Source organism: Bubalus kerabau, chromosome 2, assembly GCF_029407905.1.
Source record: "Bubalus kerabau isolate K-KA32 ecotype Philippines breed swamp buffalo chromosome 2, PCC_UOA_SB_1v2, whole genome shotgun sequence".
Classification (NCBI taxonomy): Eukaryota; Metazoa; Chordata; class Mammalia; order Artiodactyla; family Bovidae; genus Bubalus; species Bubalus kerabau.
Window position 1 is genome coordinate 35,857,995 of NC_073625.1, and position 13,816 is coordinate 35,871,810.

The 13,816-nt window shown below is 37.2% G+C and overlaps 1 long non-coding RNA gene across 1 annotated transcript in view; it reads left to right on the plus strand.

Annotated features, from left to right (window-relative positions):
* The first annotated feature begins 3,564 nt into the window (after positions 1-3,564).
* Positions 3,565-13,816, plus strand: part of LOC129643212 (uncharacterized) — a 55,821-nt gene continuing 45,569 nt past the window's right edge. The window contains exon 1 of the long non-coding RNA XR_008710155.1: positions 3,565-3,696. This is a non-coding gene — a long non-coding RNA (uncharacterized LOC129643212). The remainder of the gene's footprint in view (positions 3,697-13,816) is intronic.

The following is a 13,816-nucleotide window of genomic DNA, read 5'->3' on the forward strand; positions in this document are numbered from 1 at the left end:
ATGGGAAATATAATTTCATGGATCAATATATATATATTTTTATTTTTCTGAAAGCACTAATGCTAAATTTTATCATTCTCATCTTTTCATCTACATAACAAAATAAGAAGCCAATAATACATTTCTCCTTTTTCCTATGTTACAGGCAAGCATGGTTTTAGATTACTTTTTTCAGTTTCTTTCAAATTCTATATAAGATTTTTCTATAGAAAAGAAAAAAGGGACCTTCTTTACCAGTCAGCCTGATTCCCACCAGCATTCAGTGACTTCTCCATTCTGTAGAGCAGTAATTCAGAACTAAAAAAAAAAAGTTTGGCCTGTTACCAATTATTAGCTAGAAATATTTCCTTCATATATACCTATTCATAAAGCACTTTGAAAGGGGAGGCTTTTGTCTTAAAAGTGAAGTGCTGAATAATAATTTGTGACATCAAATACATCTTTGGATGATCATCTCTGTCTTTTATCTCCCAAAAGCTCCTGAAAACTGTTTTATTGGTTATTGTGGTTCAGACAGTATTCTACTTAATGTGAAGTGAGAGCTAAACTTCAATTTCTTTTCTGCAGCCTCTTATAATTTTGTCAGTAATTTGAGTGCTTTATAAACAGGAGAGGTTAAAAGAGTTAGTCATAATGGATGAAAGAATGCAAGTAATATTTTCAGCATATTTATAGGTAGCACATACTTGAAGTTGACATTAAAATTTTACATTAAGACCTTCATGAAAGTCTTTCAGTATATATTTAATGATGAGTCTACTATGTGGGTTTAAAAGTATTTATCCACAAGAAAATCTTTTAGTAAAAGTGCCTGCATTTAGCATAATAAGGCACTTAGACTCTACTGTTACTCTTACCTTGTCACTCTAGTGGTCTCACAGTGCATTTTTCTTAGTTTTCGTCTAAGAATTATTTTAAGGTACGGGAAGTATATACTTTAGAGTATAGTTTCATGTTAGGACCAAAGAGAGCTATAAGTGTGGTGACAGCACTTTCTGTTTATTTATTTAGAATAATGTGAAATAAATACATGTTTTTCTATGCAAAACGTTTTCTGTGTAGATACAAGCACAAACATATATACATTTTGATTCTTGTAGAAAAATAACTTTAAAATGCTTAGAAAAGTTTCCTGTCTGTTGGAAGTTAACTAATGTAAAAAAAAAAGTCTCCATACCTGTGACATTGTGAATTGTAGTAAGGAATATGTATTAGGTCTTTGTCCACATTTCTGGCACAGAGCTTCTAAAATCCTTGGATTTCCTAAGTGTTGAGAGCAACAAAGGTGCCTTTTGTTATGTTAATGAGAAAACCAGTAAGACTGCAGGTTGTAGCGGATGATTTAATCAGTCTAATGAGGCCTCCATAAAACCCCAGAAGAACGGAATTATAAGAGCTTTCAGGTTGGGGAATCCCCACCCATGTACAATCATGCCAAACCCCAGGCTCCACAAGGACAGACATGCCTTTGGTCGGGACCTGGCCCTCTGTATTTCATCATCTGGCTGTTGATTCCTGTCCTTTAAGATCTTTGGTAATAGATCAGGGATCTCCTGAGTCAAAAGCTTTCTTGAGTTCTGTGAGCCATTCCAGCAACCTAGTTGAACCCAAGGCGTGGATCATGGAAATCTTTGATTTATAGACAGTCAGAAGTATAGATAACAACCTGGGCTTGTAATTGATATCTGCAGTGAGGTTAAGGGGGAGCGATCTTGCATCCTTAGCCTGTGGGATTGGACATTATCTCTGGGTAAATACGGTCAGATGGACTTCCTAGGTGGCCTAGTGGTAAAGAACCTGCCTGCCAATCCAGAAGAAGCAGGAGTCATGGATTCCATCTTTGAGAGGGGAAGATCCCCTGGAGGAGAAAATGGCAACCTGCTCCAGTAGTCTTGCCCAGGAAATGTCATGGACAGAGGATCATACTGGGCTACAGTCCACAGGGCTGCAGAGAGTTGGACACAACTGAACTTGCACACACCAGACAGGGTCAGAAAGGAGTGAGATTGTAGGACACCCAGCTGGTGTCCAAGGATTGCTTGTTGGTGGGTGAGAACCTACCTTCCACATGATGAAATTCAGTTCAGGAAGCTAAAAGAACACCTCTCCTGAGAAAGAAGGTCACAAATTGGACTAAAGTTGAGTTCTAAATATAGACTCTCAAGGAAGGATTTTGTTTAAGATGGGAGAACTATAAACATATATAAAATCTTACTGGAAAGATCCAATACTGAAATAAAGAGTGAATACAAACCAGAGAATGGGAATAATAAACTCTCATGAAATAGAAAGCGATGGAATTGATCATACCAAGGGATTACCTAAAATGAGACGAGGGACACATCCACATGCACAAAGGAAAAATAAATGTGTGTGGATAAATATTCTGTAGATTTTATATAGGAACTATGTGGAATAAGGGGAAAAAAATACCGGAGATCTGAGGTTGTATATTGTCTTCTAGGATTATCCCATATGATTTTATGTCTCCCTTCATCCAATCCACCATTCCACCCTCTCCAATTTCCCCAAATTTTCTACCATCTGCTCTAACATAGACCATCCATGGTCTAACATCAGAAAATCACCATCATCTTTTGCTTTGAAGAGACCCTTCGCTTTTTTAATTTAATAGTATGTGGTTTTCTATAGCTTTCATTACTTATTTTGTTGCCCTTCCAAAAAAAAGGTTTTTACTTGATTGGATTTTATTTGATTTTTTACCTAACTGTACCCTAAATAGCACAGAATTGTTAGTGGATATTATCCTATTTGCTCTTTACAGCTATTTCCAGATTATCACTCTTCGTTTGAAACCTCTTTACTGTGGTCTTCTAGGAATCTTCAGGTCAGCTCTACCCAGTCAGAAGTTTTCAGTTATCTTTCCCAGAGTCATCCTTAGCAACAGGTTGAACACCATGCAGGTGATCCACCTACCACACTTGCCTCTCAGTTATTTCATATCTGCACTTCAAAATATTTTCCTCTAGAATCCTACACCTAAACATACAATGATATTCTGGAACTCGATACTGTCCATTATTTTACTACCCCCAATATTTCAATTTCAAACATCCTATTCCCCAAGAATTCTTTTGTTGTTCCAGCTTACTTATCTAGGAAATAAGACTGCATTTATGATTGTGTGACTCATTGGAGTCCTTTGTTGACACAAAACCATTGTTTCTAACTATCTCCAAATCTTTATAGCTTTAGCAATTCTTTCTGTCCTAACTTTACCTTCTCTAATATATTGCCTTTCCCACAGTCATGTCACTATCAAGTACAATTTATTTTTGCTATATTATTTACAATAATCTCTACCAGTTGAAAATGTGTCATATCCTTGCTTATTCATTGCTAACTCAGTCACTACAATGCAAGCTTTCTGAACACAGAGAATTTTTCTCTCATTTTCTATTACATCCCCAAGTTTGCCATAGAGTAGGCAACAGTAAGAGCTTCCTAGATGGTGCTGATGGTAAAGAACTCACCTGCCAATACAAGAGACATAAGAAAAACAGGTTCAGGGAGGAGGAGCCAAGATGGCGGAGGAGTAGGACGGAGAGAACACTTTCTCCCCCACAAATTCATCAAAAGAGCATTTAAACGTCGAGTAAATTCCACAAAACAACTTCTGAATGCCGGCAGAGGACATCAGGCACCCAGAAAAGCAACCCAACTCTTCGAAAAGAGGTAGGAAAAAATATAAAAGACAAAAAAAGAGACAAAAGAGGGAGGGATGGTGTTCCGTCCCGGGAAGGGAGTCTTAAAAAGAGAGAAGTTTCCAAACACCAGGAAACCTTCTCACTGCCGAATCTGTGCCGAGCTTTGGAAGCACAGAGGGCAACATAAAAGGGAGAAAGTAAATAAATAAACAATTAAAAATCGCAGATTGTGAGCCCTACGGTAACTCCCCCAGCAGAGAAGCAGCGCAGACGCCTGCACACGGCATTAGCAAGCAGGGGCTGGGCAGGGAGGCGGGGCGCGGGCTGTGTCCCTTAGAGTAAGAATCGGCTGGAATGTCCTGAGTGCTATCTGAGTGAAATAATTTGGGCTAGCAAACCAGACTGTGGGATATCTACCATGCGAAAAGCCAGCCCTAACCTAAGACACCGCCAGGCCCGCACACAGAACAAAGGACTGAACAGAGATAGCCGGTTGCAGACCTTCCCCCTCCGGTGACAGGCAGCCAGAGCCGTAAGGGGGCAATCGCAACCCAAGAGAGACACTATCTATAAAACTGTAAGCAGGCTTCTTTGCTAACTAAAACTTCTTGGGGGTCTGGATGATCAACATCTGCCTGAGAAGGTGAGCCGGTTTTACACCCAGATAACCGAGTGGCGGGGAGGCGATAAGTCGCAGCATTGGCGCCCGCCAAACACATCACCTGAGCTGCTCAGATCTGGGAAGAGCACAAAACGCAGGCCCAACCGAGTCTGCGCCTCTGAGGACTACCCGAGTGCCTGAACCTGAGCGGCTTGGACCTGGGAGCTCAGCCCAGGGCCGGCCTCTGATTGTTCCCAGCGGAACAACCTAGAGCCCGAGCAGTGTGGGCAGGGAGGCTACACGCGCCGTGAGCAGGGGCAGACCCAGTGTGGCTGAGGCACTGCGAGCGCACGCCAGTGTTATCTGTTTGCAGCATCCCTCCCTCCCTCCCCACAGCGCGGCTGAACAAGTGAGCCTAAATAAAAAAAATAAAAAAAAAAATAGTGTCCTCCACCGTCCCCTTTGTGTCAGGGCGGGAACCGGACACTGAAGAGACCAGCAAACAGAAGAAGCTATAACAGAGGGAAACGCCTTGGAAGCTACAGGCCATAGATTAAAACCCTGTGGTTACTACGAACTACATAGGAAGGGGCCTATAGATCTTGAGAAATATAAGTCAGACCAAGGAACTAGCCAAAAATGAACTGAACCCACAATACTCACAACAAAACCAGAGAAAGACCTAGATATATTTTTACTATTTTTACGATCAATCTTTCTTTCTTTCTTTTTTTTTTAAATTAAAAAAAAAAAATTAAGTCCTCTATTGTCCTTTAATTTTCACTTTTATAACTATTACTTTGCAAAAAAAAAAAAAAGACCCTATTTTTTTTTCTTCAGCAAACTTCATATATATATTTTATAATTTTTTGACCGTGTTTTGTTTTGCTTTGTTTTTTTATTTTTCTTCTTTTCTTTAACATTGTATTTTTGAAATTCCAAACTCTACTCTAGAGTTTTAATTTTAGCCTTTTGGTATATGTTATCAATTTTGTACCTATAGTTTTTTTTCATAATTTCTGTGACTTTTTTTTCCCTCTGTTTCTTTCTCTTCTTCTTTTGTATAACATCGTATATCTGCAATTCCAAACTCTACTCAAGATTTTTAATTTATGCTTTTTGGTATTTGATATCAATTTTGTACCTATATTTTCTTCATAATTTTTGCGACATTGTTTTTGTTGGTTTGTTTGTTTTCTCTCTTTATTTTTCTTCTTCCTTTTTTTTAACATTGTATTTTTGAAATTCCACACTCTACTCTAGATTTTTAACTTTTGCTTTTTGATATTAGTTATCAATTTTATACCATAGTTTCTTTATAACTTTCACGACCTTGTTTGTTTTTCTTTGTTCATTTTTTCTCTCTTTCTTTTCCTTCTTCTTTTCTTTAACATCGTATTTTTGAAATTCCAAACTCTACTCTAGATTTTTAATTTTAGCCTTTTGGTATATGTTATCAATTTTGTACATATAGTTTTTTTTTTATAATTTCTGTGACTTTTTTTTTCCCCCTTGTTTCTTTCTCTTCTTCTTTTATATAACATCATATATCTGCAATTCCAAACTCTACTCAAGATTTTTAATTTATGCTTTTTGGTATTTGATATCAATTTTGTACCTGTATTTTCTTTATAATTTTTGCAACATTGTTTTTGTTGGTTTGTTTGTTTTCTCTCTTTATTTTTCTTCTTCTTCTTTTTTTTTAACATTGTATTTTTGAAATTCCAAACTCTACTCTAGATTTTTAATTTTTGCTTTTTGATATTAGTTATCAATTTTGTACCTGTAGTTTCTTTATAATTTTCGCAACCTTGTTTGTTTTTCTTTGTTCGTTTTTTCTCTCTTTCTTTTCCTTCTTCTTTTCATTAACATCACATTTTTGAAATTCCAAACTCTACTCTAGATTTTTAATTTTTGCTTTTATGTATTTGTTACCAATTTTGTACCTTTAAGAACCCAATCTTCAGGACCCATTTTTCACTAGGGAACGAGATTACTGGCTTGACTGCTCTCTCGCCCTTTGGACTCTCCGTTTTCTCCACCAGGTCACCTGTATCTCCTCCCTAACCCCTCTCTACTCTACCCAACTCTGTGAATTTCTGTGTGTTCCAGACGGTGGAGAACACTTAGGGAACTGATTACTGGCTGGATCTGTCTCCCTCCTTTTCATTTCCCCCTTTTATCCTTCTGGCCACCTCTGTCTCCTGCCTCCTTCTTCTCTTCTCTGTATAACTCCGTGAACATCTCTGAGCGGTCCAGTTGTGGAGTGCACATAAGGAAGTGACTACTGGCTAGCCCACTCTCTCCACTATTGATTCCACCTCATCTCATTTGGGTCACCACTAACTCCCTCCTCCCACTTCTCTTCTCCATGTAACGCTGTGAACCTCTCTGAGTAACCCTCACAGTAGAGAAACTTTTCATCTTTAACGTAGATGTTTTATCAATGGTGCTGTATAGAAGGAGAAGTTTTGAAACTACTGTAAAAATAAGACCGATAACTGGAAGCAGGAGGCTTAAGTCCAAACCCTGACTCCAGGGAACTCCTGACTCTAAGGGACATTAATTGACAGGAGCTCATCAAACGCCTCCATACTGACACTGAAACCAAGCACCACACAAGGGCCAACAAGTTCCAGGGCAAGACATACCAAGCAAATTCTCCAGCAACAAAGGAACACAGCCCTGAGCTTCAAGATACAGGCTGCCCAAAGTCACCCCAAAGCCATAGACATCTCATAACACATTACTGGACATTTCATTACACTCCAGAGAGAAGAAATACAGCTCCATCGACCAGAACATCGACACAAGCTTCCCTAACCAGGAAACCGTGACAAGCCACCTGTACAAACCCACACACAGTGAGGAAATGCCACAATAAAGAGAACTCCACAAACTGCCAGAATACAGAAAGGACACCCCAAACTCAGCAATTTAAACAAGATGAAGAGACAGAGGAATAGCCAGCAGATAAAGGAACAGGATAAATGCCCACCAAACCAAACAAAAGAGGAAGAGATAGGGAATCTACCTGATAAAGAATTCTGAATAATGATAGTGAAACTGATCCAAAATCTTGAAATTAAAATGGAATCACAGATAAATAGCCTGGAGGCAAGGATTGAGAAGATGCAAGAAAGGTTTAACAAGGACTTAGAAGAAATAAAAAAGAGTCAATATGTAATGAATAATGCAATAAGTGAAATTAAAAACACTCTAGAGGCAACAAATAGTAGAATAACAGAGGCAAAAGATAGGATTAGTGAATTAGAAGATAGAATGGTAGAAATAAATGAATCAGAGAGGATAAAAGAAAAACAAATTAAAAGAAATGAGGACAATCTCAGAGACCTCCAGGACAATATTAAACGCTACAACATTCGAATCATAGGGGTCCCAGAAGAAGAAGACAAAAAGAAAGACCATGAGAAAATACTTGAGGAGATAATAGTTGAAAACTTCCCTAAAATGGGGAAGGAAATAATCACCCAAGTCCAAGAAACCCAGAGAGTCCCAAACAGGATGAACCCAAGGCGAAACACCCCAAGACACATATTAATCAAATTAACAAAGATCAAACACAAAGAACAAATATTAAAAGCAGCAAGGGAAAAACAACAAATAACACACAAGGGAATTCCCATAAGGATAACAGCTGATCTTTCAATAGAAACTCTTCAAGCCAGGAGGAAATGGCAAGACATACTTAAAAAGATGAAAGAAAATAACCTACAGCCCAGATTATTGTACCCAGCAAGGATCTCATTCAAGTATGAAGGAGAAATCAAAAGCTTTTCAGACAAGCAAAAGCTGAGAGAATTCTGCACCACCAAACCAGCTCTCCAACAAATACTAAAGGATATTCTCTAGACAGGAAACACAAAAACGGTGTATAAATTTGAACCCAAAACAATAAAGTAAATGGCAACGGGATCATACTTATTAGTAATTACCTTAAACATAAATGGGTTGAATGCCCCAACCAAAAGACAAAGACTGGCTGAATGGATACAAAAACAAGACCCCTACATATGCTGTCTACAAGAGACCCACCTCAAAACAGGGGACACATACAGACTGAAAGTGAAGGGCTGGAAAAAGATTTTCCATGCAAATAGGGACCAAAAGAAAGCAGGAGTAGCAATACTCATATCAGATAAAATAGACTTTAAAACAAAGACTGTGAAAAGAGACAAAGATGGTCACTACATAATGATCAAAGGATCAATCCAAGAAGAAGATATAACAATTATAAATATATATGCACCCAACACGGGAGCACCGCAGTATGTAAGACAAATGCTAACAAGTATGAAACGAGAAATTAACAATAACACAATAATACTGGGAGACTTTAATACCCCACTCACACCTATGGATAGATCAACTAAACAGAAAATTAACAAGGAAACACAAGCTTTAAATGATACAATAGACCAGTTAGACCTAATTGATATCTATAGGACATTTCATCCCAAAACAATGAATTTCACCTTTTTCTCAAGCCCACATGGAACCTTCTCCAGGATAGATCACATCCTGGACTATAAAGCTAGCCTTGGTAAATTCAAAAAAATAGAAATCATTCCAAGCATCTTTTCTGACCACAATGCAGTAAGATTAGATCTCAATTACAAGAGAAAAACTATTAAAAATTCCAACATATGGAGGCTGAACAACACGCTGCTGAATAACCAACAAATCACAGAAGAAATCATAAAAGAAATCAAAATTTGCATAGAAACGAATGAAAATGAAAACACAACAACCCAAAACCTGTGGGACATGGTAAATCAGTCCAAAGGGGAAAGTTCATAGCAATACAGGCATACCTCAAGAAACAAGAAAAAAGTCAAATAAATAACCTAACTCTACACTTAAAGCAACTAGAAAAGGAAGAAATGAAGAACCCCAGGGTTAGTAGAAGGAAAGAAATCTTAAAAATTAGAGCAGAAATAAATGCAAAAGAAACAAAAGAGATCATAGCAAAAATCAACAAAACCAAAAGCTGGTTTTTTGAAAGGATAAATAAAATTGACAAACCATTAGCCAGACTCATCAAGAAACAAAGGGAGAAAAATCAAATCAATAAAATTAGAAATGAAAATGGAGAGATCACAATAGACAACACAGAAATACAAAGGATCATAATAGACTACTATCAACAATTATATGCCAATAAATGGACAACGTGGAAGAAATGGACAAATTCTTAGAAAAGTACAACTTTCCAAAACTCGACCAGGAAGAAATAGAAAATCTTAACAGACCCATTGCAAGCATGGAAATTGAAACTGTAATCAAAAATCTTCCAGCAAACAAAAGCCCAGGTCCAGATGGCTTCACAGCTGAATTCTACCAAAAATTTAGAGAAGAGCTAACACCTATCCTGCTCAAACTCTTCCAGAAAATTGCAGAGGATGGTAAACTTCCAAACTCATTCTATGAGGCCACCATCACCCTAATACCAAAACCTGACAAAGATCCCACAAAAAAAGAAAACTACAGGCCAATATCACTGATGAACATAGATGCAAAAATCCTTAACAAAATTCTAGCAATCAGAATCCAACAACACATTAAAAAGATCATACACCATGACCAAGTGGGCTTTATCCCAGGGATGCAAGGATTCTTCAATATCCGCAAATCAATCAGTGTAATACACCACATTAACAAATTGAAAAATAAAAACCATATGATTATCTCAATAGATGCAGAGAAAGCCTTTGACAAAATTCAACATCCATTTATGATCAAAACTCTCCAGAAAGCAGGAATAGAAGGAACATACCTCAACATAATCAAAGCTATATATGACAAACCCACAGCAAACATTATCCTCAATGGTGAAAAATTGAAAGCATTTCCTCTAAAGTCAGGAACAAGACAAGGGTGCCCACTTTCACCATTACTATTCAACATAGTTTTGGAAGTTTGGGCCACAGCAATCAGAGCAGAAAAAGAAATGAAAGGAATCCAAATTGGAAAAGAAGAAGTAAAGCTCTCACTGTTTGCAGATGACATGATCCTCTACATAAAAAACCGTAAAGACTCCACCAGAAAATTACTAGAACTAATCAATGACTATAGTAAAGTTGCAGGATATAAAGTCAACACACAGAAATCCCTTGCATTCCTATATGCTAATAATAAGAAAACAGAAAGAGAAATTAAGGAAACAATTCCATTCACCATTGCAATGGAAAGAATAAAATACTTAGGAATATATCTACCTAAAGAAACTAAAGACCTATATATAGAAAACTATAAAACACTGGTGAAAGAAATCAAAGAGGACACAAACAGATGGAGAAATATACCATGTTCATGGATTGGAAGAATCAGTATAGTGAAAATGAGTATACTACCCAAAGCAATCTATAGATTCAATGCAATCCCTATCAAGCTACCAACAGCATTCTTCACAGAGCTAAAACAAATAATTTCACAATTTGTATGGAAATACAAAAAACCTCGAATAGCCAAAGCGATCTTGAGAAAGAAGAATGGAACTGGAGGAATCAACCTACCTGACTTCAGGCTCTACTACAAAGCCACAGTTATCAAGACAGTATGGTACTGGCACAAAGACAGAAATATAGATCAATGGAACAAAATAGAAAGCCCAGAGATAAGTCCACGCACATATGGACACCTTATCTTTGACAAAGGAGGCAAGAATATACAATGGATTAAAGACAATCTCTTTAACAAGTGGTGCTGGGAAATCTGGTCAACCACTTGTAAAAGAATGAAACTAGAACACTTTCTAACACCATACACAAAAATAAACTCAAAATGGATTAAAGATCTAAACGTAAGACCAGAAACTATAAAATTTCTAGAGGAGAACATAGGAAAAACACTCTCTGACATACATCACAGCAGGATCTTCTATGACCCACCTCCAAGAATATTGGAAATAAAAGCAAAAATAAACAAATGGGACCTAATTAACCATAAAAGCTTCTGCACATCAAAGGAAACTATTAGCAAGGTGAAAAGACAGCCTTCAGAATGGGAGAAGATAATAGCAAATGAAGCAACTGACAAACAACTAATCTCAAAAATATACAAGCAACCCCTACAGCTCAACTCCAGAAAAATAAATGACCCAATCAAAAAATGGGCCAAAGAACTAAACAGACATTTCTCCAAAGAAGACATACAGATGGCTAGCAAACACATGAAAAGATGCTCAACATCACTCATTATCAGAGAAATGCAAATCAAAACCACTATGAGGTACCATTTCACACCAGTCAGAATGGCTGCGATCCAAAAGTCTACAAGCAATAAATGCTGGAAAGGGTGTGGAGAAAAGGGAACCCTCTTGCACTGTTGGTGGGAATGCAAACTAGTACAGCCACTATGGAGAACAGTGTGGAGATTCCTTAAAAAACTGGAACTAGAACTGCCTTATGATCCAGCAATCCCACTGCTGGACATACACACTGAGGAAACCAGAAGGGAAAGAGACACGTGTACCCCAATGTTCATCACAGCACTGTTTATAATAGCCAGGACATGGAAGCAACCTAGATGTCCATCAGCAGATGAATGGATAAGAAAGCAGTGGTACATATACACAATGGAGTATTACTCAGCCATTCAAAAGAATACATTTGAATCAGTTCTAATGAGGTGGATGAAACTGGAGCCTATTATACAGAGTGAAGTAAGCCAGAAAGAAAAACACCAATACAGTATACTAACGCATATATATGGAACTTAGAAAGATGGTAACAATAACCCTGTGTATGAGACAGCAAAAGAGACACTGATGTATAGAACAGTCTTATGGACTCTGTGAGAGAGGGAGAGGATGGGAAGATTTGGGAGAATGGCATTGAAACATGTAAAATATCATGTATGAAAGGAGTTGCCAGTCCAGGTTCAATGCACGATACTGGATGCTTGGGGCTGGTGCACTGGGACGACCCAGAGGGATGGAATGGGGAGGGAGGAGGGTTCAGGATGGGGAACACATGTATACCTGTGGCGGATTCATTTTGATATTTGGCAAAACTAATACAATTATGTAAAGTTTAAAAATAAAATAAAATAAAATAAAAAGAAAAACAGGTTCAGTCCCTGAGTCAGGAAGATGCTTTGGAGTAGGGCATGGCAACTCACTCCAGTATTCTTTCCTGAGAATCCCCATGGATAGAGGAGCCTGGCAGGCTACAGTTCATAGAGTCAAAAAAAGTCAGACATGACTGAATCAACTTAACGTGCATGCACAAGCAACAGTAAATATCTTCATTAAATAAGTGAATGAATTAACTGATTGTCACTTCCACTCTACTGAATCTATTTAAATATGGATGGTAGCCTGCATTTATACTTTAGTTCTATCAATACTTAATCAATACTTAGAGTCAAACCATGCATTACTGTTTCAATTGTGGGTTAGATCATTACAAATGCATAATTATTTTGGAACAATAGAGAAAAAACTATGTAATTAATTTTGTTCTTAAACTTGCTATTTTGTAATACTTGTTTTCTTAATTAGTATTTATCAAAAAATACTTCTCATGTAAGCTTAAAGATATTAGAAACAGAGAAGCCAATGTTTAAATTAAACACTACCATTAGAAATTGGGTCATATTCTCTTTATATTGTGAAAGCACAAATTCTGCACTCTGAAAAAGAACTTTTTAATTAATTTTGTCAGGCTAGGTAAAAAATATATATGTATCATGTGGTATCCATTTTCATATCACTGCTTATCATGTGTGTACATTTATGTATTTCATTACAGGGTTATATATGCAAGTATATATATATATATATATATATATATATATACACGTACATATATATGCAAGTATAAATAAGTAGGCTGAACTTAATGGGTGATTCAAGTGCTTCTTAATTTTTTTTTTAAATTTTACTGTAAGTGAATTTCATTTACTGCATTAGGTTTCCTGTAAAATCTAACTTCTACCTAGATGCAATTCTATCTTTCTTGAATAATGATAATTATAAGGCTAAGAATTTGGCAAAGCTTTCCCTGGTAGCTCAGATGGTAAAAAATCTGCCTGCAATGCAGGAGACCTGGGTTCATTCCCTGGGCTGGGAATATCCCCTGGAGGAAAACATGGCAACCCACTCCAGTGTTCTTCCCTGGAGGATCCTCATGGACAGAGGAGCCTGGCGGCTACAGTCCATGGAGTCACAGAGTCGGACACGAGAGACTGCGTACAGACACAGAAAGAAAGTGTTATATATTGACCTTAAAAATGCAAGTTTCCTTGAAAAAAAATGTACTTCTTTTAGATGAAAAATAAAGAAATATGTATGAGACATTAGGAATAGATAAAGCTATACAAATGAAAGATATTATTAACTAGTAATACTTTGAGTTACATATGTATTTAATGGGGCTTCCCTGGTGGCTCATGCAGTAAAGAATCTACCTGCCATTCTGGGTTCTATTCCTAGGTCAGCAAGATCCCCTGGAGAAGGGAATGGTATGCCTAAATACAACCAGTTTATTAGCAAGTATACTTTAATAGTGTTATTCCATTTCAA